We start from the raw sequence: 17908 nt of genomic DNA, 5'->3' as shown, positions 1-17908 counted from the left end.
TAATATTTATATCTCTCTTACATTAACATTATTTACAAATCTTGGCTGACCTGTACATTTAATTCCTATCAGTTTTCTGAAAAAGCAAGTATCAAGTTAAATAGTTATGTGACCACTATTTTTAAATAAAAAAATATAAAACTAGTGGCTTGTATATTGACACAAGACTTAAACCAGTTTGGATCCAGCTCTTGATTTAATTAACTACGTAAACTATTTAGATCAAGTAACTTAATGTCTTCTAAACTAAGATTCTTTACCTGAAGAATTAAGGGAGTTAGTTTAAACTTCACTTACTTCTACCATACCATCTGGGAACACTGGAGATAATCTTTAAACTCTTCTTTAATTTCAAATATTAGCTAATGATGCTGAACCCTTGGCCCATCGTTATACTAGCACATGACATGCAGAAATTCAATTAGATCTCTCAACGTCATATCAAGCCAATTTTCTAGAAGCTTAGTTGATTGGAATGAATTTAATTGCTCAATTGTTTGACTTTTCTTATTCAAGTGAAACCAAATTTCACAATCCTGTGCAATTCACTCATCAATAATTATCAGCAGCATAATTTGAAATATATTCAGTCTGCAATTAAAAAAGAAAATGCTTTGTAAGTAACAAAGTCAAAGGATGAGAATGATTCACCCAAACCATGGAAGCTTGATTAATTGTTTGTTCGAGCCATCCTCATTAGAAATTTAATGATTATAGATTCCAATGACATCTAGTTAATTTCTCAAATCTCTATTTACCACATTACTTTTCAAACAATGACATTAGTCTTTCTTTCTTAACTTTTGAAAATTTTGGTCAAGAGCTTATACAGCTGATTTTTAAGTTAAAAAGGAACCAATTCCAGTAATTTTCTCAAAATGTCTTTTTAGGATTTATTTTTTTATCTTTCACAGAATGACTGACATTTGTAATAAGTCACTTTTAATTCATGGTAATTTTTTCTCCCATTAACCAACTCAAAGATTTATATGTAGAAAGAATAGTTTATCATGATAAACCTCTGCAGGAAGTTTTCTCCCACCATGCCAATTTTCATGAATTTATCTTCTAGAGTCACAAGATGGTATGTGAGACAAGGATTCATAAAACCCAATTAATTTAGTTTGTGTATCAAATACTCTTGGTTGTCTAAGCTAATAGTCATTCAAACCCACCACCCTTCCTTTTTTCTCACTATAAAGGATAAAAATACCAGAGAATCAGTTTAACAACTTTCATGAAGCTGGAAGTGACCATATGACCCATGTTCAAGCAATGAGATTTAAGGGGCTATGTGCCAGAGCCATTCTAAGAATATTTTGCTTTTGTGATAAAAGGGACATGCCAGGCAGTATGAGCTATTACCCCTCTTCCTGTATTGATCATATACTTCACGATGGAGCCGTGACAACTCCATTGGCATCATGATGTCAGAGTGTAAAGGCCAAAGGTCAACACACCCAAGACGGTGGAAGAGAAAAAGAGAAACAGTCTCAGCCCTGAGTGACATTGAGGGGCAGCTGTACCAATAATATCTACTATTATCACTTCTGAACATCTTGTGTGAAACCTTCATTTCCTTTGGCCAAAAGCATCTCTTGCCAAGATAGTTGACCTGTTAGCTTGCTTTGATTTCCATGCTTAAAAAGTTTATGACATTCCACTTGCTAAATTTGTAATTCTCTCTATTCTAGGATTTTAACTAAAATGTTTTTATAGTCATTGGAACAAAATGTCCTTATAGATTACTTAGATCTTTGTACCCTCATATAGAAGCTAGGAAGTCCCTCACACATGGTTATTTCACTCCACATTTAACAGGAAAAACATTGCACATCCTTTATCACTAACCCCTTCCAATGACTTTTGGGAACATGAATAATATGGAAGAGGAAGTGGAGAATAGCCTGGAAAAACCTCAGTTGGCTTCTTGCAGTTGCTGTTAGGTCCTAAGCGAATAGTACAAAGTCAGGCAGTGTGAATTTAATAGCATCTCTGGGTATCCTGGGAATCTCCCATAGTGCCTCAATATGGCAGGCAGTTTTTGTTGGTGCCCTTTATGCTTCCACTTATTTTACCTCTGGAAATTCCCTTTCTTTTTTTCTCTGAATTTGTTTCTCTCACTTTTTATGAGATATATCCTATATTGGGTTATTAGATCAATAAAATTCGATGGATGAGATGTGAAAAAATCACAATGAATAAAAGTAAGAAGAAAGGAAAAGGGCAACACTTATAGTTCCATCAGCCATGTTTAACATTCAATTTTACAGATAATCTAGTCAGGCATGCATATATCTGATATGATCAACTGAATGGAAAACAGAATCTTCTGGTTTCAAATATATGAATGAGAAAACCTATACAAGAATCTTATATTATTCTGATTTAACTTCCCCTAGGACCTTCTGTAAATTTTTTCTCAGAATAGGGCAATGTGATAATGAAATCTGGGACTATATTGAAAAGAATGACTTGGGTTGGGGATAAGGTGACAACTGTGAGAAAAGTGGGCTTAGAGTTCCTAAGACAACCATCTACTGACAGTTATATTCTGTAAATGTGGAAAAGAACTATAGATGTATGTCCACAATATTTCACTGATGTGGAAGATTTAAACATTTTTTAAAAATCATGTTTTTTTAATAACCTTCTTTCCCAAGTTTGTTTGTGGAACAGTGCTACTTACACCATCAAGGAAATTATATTTTAATATTTTCCCTCAGAGTCAGCAACAGTGATTTTTGTCCTATATTCATTTTTACTTCAACAAGACCTGCCACATTGAGGAAAATAAATATACTTATATATTCTAAATATGCTACACAAAGATAAGTTGGTATTAATAGAAAATTTAATCAGATATACAGATGGGAATGGGTGAGGAAGCTGTAGATGAATATGTGTACATAAAATAAAAATATGTTATGGTGGCATTACAAGAAGTTGGAAGTCTGGGAAGCAAGAATGAGGGTTTGAGTGACATATACTTGACATTTTGTTGCCTTTTGTCATGTTCATATCATTTTCACTGAGATATTAATTTTATAATACAAAGTACCACAATAAACATTATCAGTAACTTACCCTCAGAATTATTGTTCCAGTTTTCTATTCATTTAAAAAAATATTATGTCCCTCATGTTCTCATAACTCTTTCCTTAAAATTGGGGAACATAAATACTAGACATTTTACAATAGGCAGGACAGTCTACAAAACAGTTGGTCACCCAAAATGCCCACAGCACCTCCACTGGGAAAAACTGGTTTCAGTTTAGGGATGGATTTTGTTAGTTTCTCTGCTCACACTGTTTCTGGTGTCTGATGCTATCCTCTTTTACGAACTCTTTTTTAGTTTTGCTGGACCATATCTTTCAGTCATGTTATTTTTCAGGAAAAGACAACATGCACCTAGCATATTTCCCAAATCCTTTTTATGCTTAAGAATCTCTTTTCCCCTACGATTTAATGGGTCTAGAGTTCAAGGTACAGAAACCTGTTGCCTTCATACTTTTGAAGACTTTTTATCATTGCCAACTAGTATCCCCTATTGGAAAAAAAAAAGGTTGATTTCTTCTTTATTTTATAGCTATCCCCCCCTTTTTTATAGGAAGTTATATTTTAGGTTCAGAAACATCTCTAGCATGTGTCTAAATGCAGTTCTTATTTTGTTACTTCTTCTGTATTCAGAACCTGTATCCTTGAACTTTTATATTGGTATCAGAACAAATAAAATCATAGAAACATGAAAATGTCTCAATAATGCCAATGCTAGAGTGTTAGGGAAAGGAGTGATCAGGAAAGTAGATAGATAAGACTTAAATGCAGTTATTTTTAATTATTTATTTTAATTGCAAAGAAAATGCAGTTATTTTTTAAGTTTCTTTTAAACCAGTGATACCTAGTCTTTCACCAGGGCTTCCCTGGTGGCTCAGACAGTAAATAATCTGCCTGTGATGTGGGAGAACTGGGTCCAATCCCTGAGTTGGGAAGATTCCCTGCAGAAGGGACTGGCAACCCACTCCAGTATTCTTGCCTGGAAAACTCCATGGACAGTCCAGGGGTCACAAAGAGTTGGATATGACTGAGCGACTAACAAACACACCTAGTCTCTCAAGGGTAAGAATTTCACTCCTCTCAGAATGGGAGTTTCCAAAATCAATGATCTATTTTTTGCAATTTATTTAATTGCCTAAAGATTTAATTGAGAAAATTATCTGACAGAACCTGCAATGCCTTGGTTTCTCATAGAAATGGGCAAATCTGCAAATGAGTCGACTTGCGCAAAAGAATTAATAGACATTTGAAGACTTCTGTAATAACACTTTTAATTCAGTCCAGCTATCTTTACCAAAGCAATTTGAGACAATTTCAGAAATTTTATTCAAATAAATGAAGGTTCAACTGGTTATCATTTGTGTGATAAATCCAATCACCAGGATGGCACCCATTTCTACTTGCTTCTTAACAAGCATATATCACTTTATTAATATTCACCCATTCATGTGTCATATTCTGGGGAGAATGAAACAAATCCTTTCCTCACCATTTTGTAGAAAATTGGATTCAAATCCAAAGGAAAATAAATGATAATCTGGTTTTCATTCATTTTCTATTCACTCAGACGTTTCTTGAGCTCATAGTAAATCCAAGCACTACCATAGTTACTGATGATACAAAGATGAGCAAAGGATTTTTTAGTGTATTAAGACAGGCATATAAAGAAATTATCACAATACAATGTCTACAGAGTTACAGAGTATTTCCAAATTAAACAGAACTTTCCCATAGCAAAATCTGTGCTATGGGGACTTCCCTAGTGGTCCAGTGATTAAGACTTAATGCTCCCAATGCAGAGGACCCGGGTTCAATCCCTGATCCAGGAACTAGAGTCTACATGCCACAAATAAGAGTTCATATATCACATCTGAAGATCCTACATGCCACAACTAAGATCCAGCACAGCCAAATAAACAAATAAATATTTTAAAAAATCTGTAGTATCCCAGTCTATTAGTCTCTCTCTTTGCATCCACCCTTTCTATTTGTCACCATGTTTTTCACAGTGATACTTCTGAGGCTCAAGTCTAATCATGTTCTTGACTGGTAAGTAAGTGAGTAAGTAAGTGAAGTCGCTCAGTCGTGTCCAACTCTTTGTGACCCCCTGGACTGTAGCCCACCAGGCTGGCCTCTGTCCATGGGATTCTCCAGGCAAGAATACTGGAGTGGGTTGCCATTTCCTTCTCCAGGGGATCTTCCCAACCCAGGAATCAAACCCGGGTCTCCTGCATTGCAGGCAGACACTTTAACCTCTGAGCCACCAGGGAAGCCCTCTTGACTGGTAGAAACACTCAAATAACCCTCTCAACCCCAGGAAAAAGGTATGTGAGATTACACATAAGGCCTAGTGTCATTATTTGTTCAATCATATCCCTTTAGTATCTCCACTTCATTCAACACTTAAACCATATCCCAAACCTACGAATTCCCTACAACTCCCCAAACATTAGATTTCTGTGGTCTTAACACACTTCAAATTGCCTAGAATTGGCCAGTTGCACCTCCTCCAAAGGCTCCTTATAACTGTTACCTCCACTTAATAAAGCCCGATGTAAACTGTAAAAAAAGAAGTAACCACCACTTCTTTGTCTCCTGGATACATCTTGTATTCCCACTGTCATATGCTTTATTATAGTATCATGCATTTATTCATTTATATACATGTCTCCTACTAAGCCATAAATTCCTTGAAATCATGGATACAGGCTTATCTTTTTATACACACTACCTATAAATGCACTGAGATATGGCAGATGGTTTTAATAAATTGTCAAATGACTGAATTCTCAACAAGAGTACTATGAGATGCAAATGTGGGTAGAGGGGCTTTCTTTTCTACTCAGTCTGAGGCGGTGGTTTTCAAAGTGTGGTCTCTGGAACTCTAGTAGAAACATCATCTGGCAATGTGTTAGAAGAACAGAGTCTCAGGACTTGCTCAACTCCTGTTCCAAGACCTGTAAAATCAGAAATTCTGGGGGGTGAGGCTCAACATTGTGTTTTTACCAGTCCTTTATGATTTTTATAAAGCTTGAGAACTGCTCTAAGGAAATAGTCCTCCTGTGAGCACGGTGCCTGGTGGCAACTGTATTGCTCCCCACATGAAAAAGATAGAGTAGATGAAAAATAAGAAAATCCTTAACTTTTTAGAAGATTAATTATGGATAGGTTCTAAGAATTGGCCCATAGAAGAGAAGGCAAATTTGCATGAGCATGAAGGTCACAGGACAATTGCATGAAACGTAATGTCAAAAAATAGAATGTGTCAAGCATGAAGTGATAGAAATGGAGCACCGTGTATCAGGAAGCTACAACAGTAATGACCAGAAGATGAAGATAAGTCATCAGGAGACAGAAACTCCAGAATAGAAGAGCATGTGAGCAAGAGCTGGAAGCAAAGGGAGTTGGCAGCAAAGTCTTAATAATTAGAAACAGAAAACTAGAGACTAGGTTACTGCATAAAGACTGTTTAAGTCTTTACCATACCTGGAAGAAGACTGCAGCAGATAAAAAAGAGAAAGTGGTCACACATAAAGGGAAAAGACCACTGAAAGAGAGACTGAAGAATTTCTTGTTACAGGTAAGTTATTAACTTCCTCTGTGAAGAAGGACTGGGAGTCAATGATAGACCCATATCTACCATAATATTTACAACATTCTAGTTGTGTAACACAGCCAAGTTGTCAGGGAATGAATGGGCTTTAGCACTCTACACATTGAGATTCTAATCCTGTCTTCCCTGATTATCATCTGTGTGGCCTGAACTTGAGTATTTTTATTTAAAAAATAGGAATAAAAGGATTTCTCTGATGGTATAGTGGATAAGAATCCACCTGCCAATGCAGGGGACATGGGTTCGATCCCTGGTCTAGGAAGATTTCACATGCCATAGGGCAACTGAGCCTGGGTGCCACAACTCTTCAGCCTGTGCTCCAGAGCCTGCAAGCCACAACTACTGAGCCTGCGTGCTCTAGAGCCTGTGCCCTGCAACAAGAAAAGCCACTGCAATGAGAAGCCTGCGCACCTCTATGAAGAGTAGCTTCCACTTGCCACAACTAGAGAAACCCCGTGCGCAGCAAGGAAGACCCAGAACAGCCATAGATAAAAAGATAAAAAGACTTAAGAATTGGAATAAATATGCACATCACAATAGATTAATTTTAATAATAGATGATAAAATGGTAGCAAAGCATTGTGTGTTCTAGATAAACATGTAAGATAGATAGTCAATACATGATAGTGACTATTACATCTACTTTAAGAATTTGATCAAAAGTTGGTCATAAGGCCATTTTATAATTATCTATGTAAAAATTTCCATAATATGATAGTGATTCTCATTGAAATCCCCTTGTGTCACAGTGCTAATTAGTAACCTTAGCCTACGGTGGCAGTAGTGGGTATATGGGCAAATTCTCCAATACCTGATTCCCCTTCAGCTCTTTCCTACTTACTTTTGGGTTTATATTTATCTCTAAAATAGGAAAAGGAGTACGTCAAGGCTGTATATTGTCACCCTGCTTATTTAACTTACATGCAGAGTACATCATGAGAAACACTGGGCTGGATGAAGCACAAGCTGGAATCAAGATTGCTGGGAGAAATATCAATAACCTCAGATATGCAGATGACACCACCCTTATGGCAGAAAGTGAAGAAGAGCTGAAAAGTCTCTTGATGAAAGTAAAAGATGAGAGTGAAAAAGTTGGCTTAAAGCTTAACATTCAGAAAACTAAGATCATGGCATCTGGTCCCATCACCTCATGGGAAATAAATGGGGAGACAGTGGAAACAGTGTCAGACTTTATTGTTTTGGGCTCCAAAATCACTGCAGATGGTGACTGCTGCCATGAAATTAAAAGACGATTACTCCTTGGAAGGAAAGTTATGACCAAACTAGATAGCATATTAAAAAGCAGAGACATTACTTTGCCAACAAAGGTCCGTCTGGTCAAGGCTATGGTTTTTCCAGTGGTCATGTAGGATGTGAGGGTTGGACTGTGAAGAAAGCTGAGCACCGAAAAATTGATGCTTTTGAACTGTGGTGTTGGAGAAGACTCTTGAGAGTCCCTTGGACTGCAAGGAGATCCAACCAGTCCATCCTAAATGAGATCAGTCCTGGGTGTTCATTGGAAGGACTGATGTTGAAGCTGAAACTCCAATACTTTGGCCACCTCATGCTCAGAGTTGACTCATTGGAAAAGACCCTGATGCTGGGAGGGATTGGGGGCAGGAGGAGAAGGGGACGACAGAGAACGAGATGGCTGGATGGCATCACCGACTCGATGGGCATGGGTTTGGGTAAACTCCGGGAGCTGGTGATGGATGGGGAGGCTTGGCGTGCTGCGATTCATGGGGTTGCAAAGAGTTGGACACAACTGAGCGGCTGAACTGAACTGAACTGATTCCCACAACAAAAGAATTTACCTGATCGCTACAGTGAAACAATTGATTAGATAACATTGGAGGCAAAATACTTCTGTGGTATCAGGTTATTAATTTGGCCAAAATATATTTCATACATTATAGTGTGGTCTACTCAAAAAGAGAACATGGGACTTCCCTGGTGGCTCAGTGGTTAAGACTCTGCGCTCCCAATGCAGGAAGCGCAGGATCAATCCCTAGTCTAGGGATCCCACATGCCTCATGGCATGGCCCAAAATATAACAACAAAACAGAACATATTTTTTTTTTTTACTAGAACAACACAATAAAGGGCTACACATTGTGTCTTCCATCTTTTATTAAAAACCTTCAAGGAATAAAGTGGGAATGGATTTCCTTTACTTTGCCATATGTTCATATTGATTTGATTAAGCCCCGAGAGATTCTAGTGAAAATCTAATTTGTAGGACTTTAATCATGGTGTGGTGGAAAAAGCACTATGCAGGATTTGAGTATTAACTGCCTGCTTATTAGCTGTGAGATCTTAGGCAAGTCACTTCATCTCTCTGAATGTCAATATTCCTTACCTGTAAAGTGAGGGTGAGGTGACACACCACTCTCTTTCACAGGGTTATTTTGAGATGCAAATGCATGTGAATACACTGTTTAAAATGTGCAAATTTTAGCTATTCTCTATTCTTAGTTGCTCTATTAGGCAGTATTTCTTCATACTTCACCAAAGGTTTCACATAACTCTGCCTGGATCCTGTTTTAACTTGCTAGGACACAGATGTAGATGTATGCTGCTTTTGATTTGTAATCAATTCATGCACAGAATAAACATGATAATCATTACCTTGCTTTGCTCTATAATCAGACATTTTAGTTCCATCGTGTTAGAGAAATAAAAATTCCCTATTCTCTCAAATTGTCTACTGATGAGTAAACTGCTTTCCACCCCCCGCCCCCAAATGCTATGGTGTTTAAAAAATGAATATACTGAGCATAGTGTTTATTATTAATACAAGAGGTATTAATAACAGCCTGTCAAATAAAGGCTGTCTGTTATATATCAAGTGGTTCTAGAGTACTATGCCTTGTAGGTCAGAAAATAAAGCTAACCTAAAAAGCAGGTGGTGAATCATAATTCAAGGAAAGATGTTAGTTGTAACAGGTTGTTCTTAGAGCTAAGGAAAGTCTTTATCATCTGTCTGAGCATAAGGTGTTCTGGTATTTGGGAAATGGGTAAATAAAGAGTTACTATGTAAGTTGTAGAGGGCTGGCCAATTACAAAAATAGAATATAGGATGTGAGTTAGCATTAAAACTGTATAGAGGCAGCACTGGGTGGAGGAAGACTGGTTTCAAATGTGATCTGCTAAGTCACTTCAGTCATGTCCGACTCTGTGCGACCCCATAGACGGCAGCCCACCAGGCTCCCCCGTCCCTGGGATTCTCCAGCAAGAACACTGGAGTGGATTGCCATTTCCTTCTCCGATGCATGAAAGTGAAAAGTGAAAGTGAAGTCGCTCAGTCATGTCCGACTCTTGGCGACCCCATGGACTGCAGCCTACCAGGCTCCTCCGTCCATGGGATTTTCCAGGCAAGAGTGCTGGAGTGGGGTGCCATTGCCTTCTCCGTCAAATGTGATCTAGAGAGGTTCAATTCCTAGCTCTCTGCCTTCCTGCCTAGGGTGTGCATGTGTGTGTGTGCGTGTGCGTGTGTGTGTGTGTGTGTGTCAGTTGTTCAGTCATGTCTGACTCTGTGACCCCATGGACTGTAGCCCACCAGGCTCCTCTGTCCATGGAATTCTCTAGGCAAGATTACTGGACCGGATAGCCATTCCTTTCTCCAGGGGATCTTCCCAACTCAGGGATCGAATCCAGGTCTCCTGTATTGGAGGCAGATGCTTTGCTGTCTGAACCACTAGAGAAGCAGAGGATGGAGCAAGTCAATGAAATCCTGAAGCTCTGCTTTCTTATCTATAAAATGGTAATCATTATCTCTACCCTGAGAAATGGTTGCAGAGATACAATGAGAAGTTTTATGTGAAACTATCTTGGTGCCTGACAAAGAAAAGATACTAAAAAAAATCTGTTTCTATGACTTTTCTTATTTTTTTTTCTTTTCCTTTTCTTGCTCTCCTTTTTATCATCTCTTATCTTCCTAGGGTCCATGTCATCGTTTTGGAGGGATTTAGAAGGCATTTTAGGAACTTTTATAGTGACTTCAAGCTAGGTTAGTGAGTTTTGATTTTTACTTTAGTAGTTGTGAAAATGGCTGCATAATAGAGATTTCTAGATATTAAGTTACCTGTATTATTCATCTGCATATATGCATAAAAATAACTGGTGAGTGGTCAGAAAGAGAGGTTAAGAACAAAACCAACCTCAGCTCAGAAAAATGAATGATTCCATGGCTGAGGCTGGGAAAGTATAAGGGTAGACCTGGAATATTTTGTGGTACCAAAAAGTAAATGCTCAAAAGACGATCAAGACCTATTCATAGAACACAGGAACAAGCACAAAGGTGATTAGTTCAGTTCAGTCGCTCAGTTGTGTCCAACTCTTTGTGACCCCATGGACTGCAGCACGCCAGGCTTCCCTGTCCATCACCAACTCCCAGAGTTTAGTCAAACTCATGTCCATTGAGTTGGTGATGCCATCCAACCATCTCATCCTCTGTCATCCCCTTCTCCTCCCACCTTCAATCTTTCCTAGCATCAGGGTCTTTTCCAATGAGTCAGTTCTTTGCATCAGGTGGCCAAAGTATTGGAGTTTCAGCTTCAGCATCAGTCCAACACCACAGTTCAAAAGCACTGAGACAATTACCATATTGTTAATAAGGTCTATTGATTAGACAATAGTATTGTATCAATATTAGTTTCCTGATTTTGGTAGTCATAATGTAATTATATAGAAGAGGGTCCTTGTCATTTTGGAAATAAACCCTAAAGTATTTAGCAACTGTCTTAGTATGTTCAGGCATCTCTGATAAAAATATTATAACAAAAGAGGTTTATTTCTTACAGTTTTAGAGGCTGGGAATTCCAAGGCCAAGGCATTAGCCAATTTGGTGTCTGGTGAGACACACTGGGCATTAGTATTTAATGTATGAATTTGGGAGGGGACACAAACATTCACTCTATAGCAGAGATAAGGGTGTATCATGCCTGAAACTTACTATTAATTGATGCACAGGAAAAATGATCAATCCATCAATCTACTACCTATTGAGAGGGGGAAGAGAATGATGAAGTAAACATAATAAAATATTACCACTGGGGAACCTAGATAAGGATATATGGGAATTAATGTTTCTTTAAGAGTAAAATTATTTCAAAACAAAATTTAAAAGTTAAAAAAATTAAGAAAAACCACCTTGAAAATGGACAGATTTTTTGACCCAAGCCTTGGCTTCACTGATTAGCAATGTGCCAGTGAGCTCCACACTCAAGTTTTCTGATGTGTAAATGGAGGAAATGATAATATTTGTCTCCTGGGTTATTACAATAATTAAACAAAATAAATCATATTAGGTGCTTAGCACTGTGTGTGAAATGTATTAAGTACTCGATGAATTGCGGCTACTGTTGTGATTGTTATATTACAGACCTAAAACAAATTTAGCACATCATTTCTCTTTTAGACCTTTCTTTGGTTCTCTTCCATGTGCTCATGGAGCCTTATACCTAACCTCATTTTGCTACCAGTTAATACTTTGTTATAATTATTTGTTTGCCTGTCTGTCTTTCTCACTATACAGGTAGCTCCTTGAGGATGGCAAACCTGTTTTGTCATCTGTATAGTTCTAGTGCCTAGCATCCAACAAGATGCCTTTACTCTGAGGAATCTTACAAAAGGCAACATACTAGCGTATAGGAGCTTTATGAGTATGGTTGAGTAAATGACAGTGGTGGGGGTTGGTTTGCACAGGGAGAGCACGGAAAGAAGTGTTATAAACCAAAATGTATAAGCTGTTGATTTATTTGCACCAAGCAAATGTTTCTTACGTTCTGTAAGGCTCCATACATCACCTGTAATTGTGATTGAATTTGAGACTCTCAGTTCATTAGGATAACCAATCACAGATGATTAACTTTGGTTTGCAAAAGAGGGGAAAAAAGGAAGCAAATGAATGGATGCATTGAGAGTATTGTCCTTTGAAATTTGGCAGCTTGGACTTAGAAAATTATTCACCAAGACTGTTCAAGCCATCATGATCAGTTATAATTCAAGACAAACGAGAACAAAGACTGCTTACCTACTACCCATGAGAAATTCCAATTCCTTAGGTTCTTTTTAGCTCAACATACAAAAAATTTGTGCCAGGTTATAGAGTGGTTTTGTAAAGGAGACAGATGGGTCCATTACAAAATCATTTATTTAGAATTTTGCCTTGATTCTGCCAAGGTACCCATTTCCACACTAATATTACTGTGGTTCTTTAATTTGCCTTTCTTTTTTCTTTAATTATTGTGTTTTGCTTTTCTCCTAGGTCCAGTAAAGTATCACATGGTGATGGAATTGAAAAGGATTTCTTTTTCCCAACAGATCGATTTTCAGGGATGACTTTTCTTCTTCCTTAGATTACTCAAAAGATTCTCAATATTTGCTCAAGAGTTAAACTGCGCTTCAAAAGCCCTTTTTCATTCTGAGACATAGGCACTGAAAACATTTCCCGTAATAATTATTCTACAGTCTTTGGAAGGAATTTGTCATTCAATTTGAAGGCAGACTAAAAATGGTCAAATGTTTGTGCATCTAAATATGATAAATGCCCCTACAAATAAATATTAGCTTCATTTTTACTTGACATATTTGCTGAGCTGCTTGAAATTGTTTTTCCTCTCTTTCCAAAACATACAAAAGGCCTTTAAGGGAGCTATTTCTAAGGATTAACATTTAATGCCAGATACCAGAGATCTTTGAGTGTGTTTGTATTTGTTATCTGTGTTTGCTGTGTGTTTCTTCTTATATGTGCACAACACAGTAGAGGAATATAGCTAGAAAAGAAGGTGTGGTTGCATATTATTTTAATAAGTATAAAGTCAGAAGATGAAAATATGACTGAAGAATATTAAGGAAAAGAGAAAACTAAAATTCTTTAAAATGAACAGAAACCGGCAAAAAGAATGACAGAAATTATGCATAAATCTTTAAGACAAAGGAAATCTTCTAGTATTTGTTTGGTTGGCTATTAGAGAGACATGGAAATAGCCAGTTACTAGTTTAAGATCATTAATGAACTAACTAATAAGTATTTTATTTCTAGGGATTAAAACAATTATTACTTTGGCTGTATCCTTGCAGCTAGTGTGAAATATACTCTAAGGAATCTTAAAAAAGATAAGCAAATAACATTAAACACAAGTTTGTCTTAGGGTATTTTTAGCTATCATGCTGCTGCTGCTAAGTCGCTTCAGTCGTGTCTGACTCTGTGTGACCGACCCCATAGATGGCAGCCCGCCAGGCTCCCCCATCCCTGGGATTCTCCAGGCAAGAACACTGGAGTGGGTTGCCATTTCCTTCTCCGATGCATGAAAGTGAAAAGTGAAAGTGAAGTCGCTCAGTCGTGTCTGACTCTTCACGACCCCATGGACTGCAGCCTACCAGGCTCCTCTGTCCATGGGATTTTCCAGGCAAGAGTACTGGAGTGGGGTGCCATTGCCTTCTCCTTTAGCTATCATATGTGTCTGCTATCTTTTAAATGAATATTTTGAATAAAAGGATAAAATAAAAAGCCCCAAATAATTTCCCTGTTGGATATGAGTAACTACCCACATACCTTCTGAAAAAAACAAGTAAATGAAATAACCATTAAGAAATACTGAGTTTAAGTAAATGCTGAAGAGGGTGTAAAGGAACACTTTTGCATTCTTAGTAGGAATGTAAATTGATATAGCTACTATGGAGAACAGTATGGAGGCGCCTTAAAAAACTAAAAATAGAACTACCATATGACCCAGCAATCCCACTACTGGGCATATACTCTGAGAAAATCATAATTTAAAAAGACACACATACCCCAATGTTCACTGCAGCATTACTTATGATAGCCAGGACATGGAAGCAACGTAGATGGCCCTTGACAAATGAATAGATAAAGAAGATGTGGGACATATATACAATGGAATATTCAGTTCAGCTCAGTTCATTTGCTCAGTCATGTTCGACTCTTTGCGACCCCATGAACCGCAGCATGCCAGGCCTCCCTGTCCTTCCCCAACTCCTGGAGTTTACCCAAACTCATGTCCATTGAGTTGGTGATGTCATCCAACCATCTCATCCTCTGTCCTCCTCTTTTCCTCTCACCTTCAATATTTCCAAGCATCAAGTTCTTTCCAAATGAGTCAATTCCTTGCATCAGGTGGCCAAAGTTTCAGCTTCAGCATCAGTCCTTCCAATGAACACTCAGGACTGATCTCCTTTAGGATGGACTGGCTGGATTTCCTTGCTGTCCAAGGGACTCTCAAGAATCTTCTCCAGCACCACAGTTCAAAAGCATCAATTCTTCGGCACTCAGCTTTCTTAATAGTCCAGCTCTCACATCCATACATGACTACTGGAAAAAGCATAGCCTTGACTAGACAGACCTTTGTTGGCAAAGTAATGTCTCTGCTTCTTAATATGCTGTCTAGGTTGGTCATAACTTTCTTTCCAAGGAGTAAGCATCTTTTAATTTCATGGCTGCAGTCACTATCTGCAGTGATTTTGGAGCCCCCAAAATAAAGTCTGCAACTAAAAGGAATGAAATTGGGTCATTTGTAGTAATGTAGGCAGACCTAGAGTCTGTCATACAGAGTGAGGTAAGTCAGAAAGAGAAAAACAAATACCAACATATATTAACGCATACATATGTGTGTGTATATATATGTGTGTGTGTGTGTATGTGTGTGTGTGTGTGTGTGTGTATGATATCCAGAAAAATGGTCTGATGAACCTACTTGCAGGGCAGGAATACAGATGCAGACATAGCAAATGGACTTGTGGACACAGGGAGGGGAAGGAAAGTGTGGGATGAATTGAGAGAATAGCACTGACATATATACACTATCATGTGTAAAATGGACAGCTAGTGGGATGCTGCTGCATGGCACAGGCAGCTCAGCCTGGTGTTCTGTGATGACCTAGAAATGTGAGATGAGGGTTTTGGAGGCACGATCAAAATGGAGAGGATATATATGTACATGTAGCTGATTCACTGTTATACAGAAAAAAATTCCTCCAACACTGTAAAACAATTATACTCCAATAAAGAATGAAGTAGAGTTTAGGAATTAAAGTGTCTGAACAACATGGTTTCATTCACAATTCAGTTGTGTTCCCAAGACCACAGTATGAGCTCAAAAGGCATCACGCTCCCTGAACTGTCTTACATCTAGATGTAGGATGAAAGTATAGATTCTCCATCAGATAGTGGACTTGAGGGCTTGTGGGGAGCTTCAGCCGGCTCTCTACCCCTGGAGTATTTTATCATCATGTTGGTTAAGATCTACTAGGAGAATCAAAACAACATTCTTTTGCAAAGTAATTACTACTTACACTATATGGTCTTTTCAGGTCGGACAGAAGTCTGAATTTCTGGCTAGCTGCATGTAGACCTTAGTATATTTGAAAGTTGAATTGAGGAAGCAATGAGTAACTCTACACAAAGACCATTCTGTAATCCTTGGAAGCCTAAGATCATCCTCAATGACTGTTATTTTGAGAAATTTATGGGAACTGAAGCAGGATCTATGTAAAGGGTCAGCTTGTTAAGATTTTAAAAATCTATAAATAAACTCAAAGAGCTTCTGAGAATCAAGACATCCTCCCTGAGTGGTCTTATCTTCATTTTGCATAGTGGACTATTTTCCTGGGCAATAATGCCTACTAGATAATCTATTGTTTTCTCCATACAAGGGAATTTCTTAGCTCAGAATTTAGCTTGAACATCATATATACAAACACAAGATTAGGACATAGAAATGCAAAGTCACTTTAAGGCACGGAGTAGAGTTTCTTGATCAGAAAAATACAGTTTCAAAGGAAAGAGGAAATAGATTTGAAAAGAGGCTATCAATTGAAGAGGCCATTCATTAATTCATTTTAAGCAGTGCTGAGATTGTCTTTGAGCCTCAGGATATGCTAGTCAGGCACTGGGAATACAAGGAGAAAAAGGAGTGTGTGAGAAGCTAGTGTTATTCAAGCTTTTCCAAATGCTAAACAACAGAGCCTTGCCCATCTGGCAGGAATATCCCTGTTATGGGCCATCTGAGACTGCTGCAGGAAATTTTTGAATCGCTTCTTCTCTCCTTGCTCTGATTCTTTACTCACAAAGAAGCCTGATAATAGTAATTTGCTTTTTTATGTAATATGGCAACAAGGAGAAACAGCCAAGTAGCTACTGAGGTTGGGCTGGGAAGTGATATTTCATACTGCAATCTAATAGACTGGCATTGCAGTTTACAGACCCCAGGCTTATGTAGGATCACTCTGAGCAAGTCTCACCAAATGATCTACTTGAACACTTTTACTTATGCAGTTTCTGCATCTTCAAGGCTGAGGACCACAACCTAAAGTTGCCCCTGGTTTATTGATACCTTTCTTCATGTGTTCTTCTGCACACAACACTAGCTCTTTTCTAAGGTTTCTTTATCATCTTTATCCTTGTTTCTTCTTGGTGAAACATAATGAAAGACAATGGGTTTTCTGCCATCTTTTTTTTTTTTCTGGTATGATATTGTAACTAAGTAAGCTTATTTCTGCCTTGGAGTTGTTGTATTTGTTATTTCCCCTGGGATGTTCTTGGTGTCTTCTTCTGATTCATGTCTCAGCCCAAGTGCCACTTCTTAGAAAGACCTTTCAAGGCCATCCCATCTAAGGTACCTCAGCCATCACTCTCTTTTTGCAAATAGTGTTATTTATTTATTGGTTGTGTTGGCTCTTCATTGCATGGGCTTTTCTCTCGTTGTGGCGAGCAGGGGTTCCTCTTTAGTTGCAGTGCGTGGGCTTCTCAACTGTGCTGCTTCTCTGGTTGCAGAGCACAGACTCGAGGGCATGTGGGCTCAGTAGTTGTGGCTCAAGGGCGTAGTTGCTCTGCAGCATGTGGTATCCTCCCGGACCAGGGGTAGAACCCATGTCTCAAACATTAGCAGGTGGATTCTTACCACTTAGCCACCAGGGAAGTCCCATCATCACTCTTCATTGTATTCATCTTATTTGTACTTTTTATGAACTTATTTTGTGTCTCCTCCCACTACAATGTAAGCTCCCCCCAATGTAAGGGGCAGGGGTCTTGTTTGTTTTGACCGCCATTCACTCCTCAAGACCTAGAATAACACAGGAGCTTAGTAAACATTTGTTTCTATGAATGAATGAGTGAGTGAATTAATGAATGAACAAACATAGCTCACAGATTTGGGTTGGAATCTGACATCCTGAAGCAAGGTACTTGAGGGTAACTTAACTTTTCTGAACCTATCT

Source organism: Cervus elaphus, chromosome X (genome assembly GCF_910594005.1).
Source record: "Cervus elaphus chromosome X, mCerEla1.1, whole genome shotgun sequence".
NCBI lineage: Eukaryota > Metazoa > Chordata > Mammalia > Artiodactyla > Cervidae > Cervus > Cervus elaphus.
Note: the sequence above shows the minus strand (reverse complement) of the source record.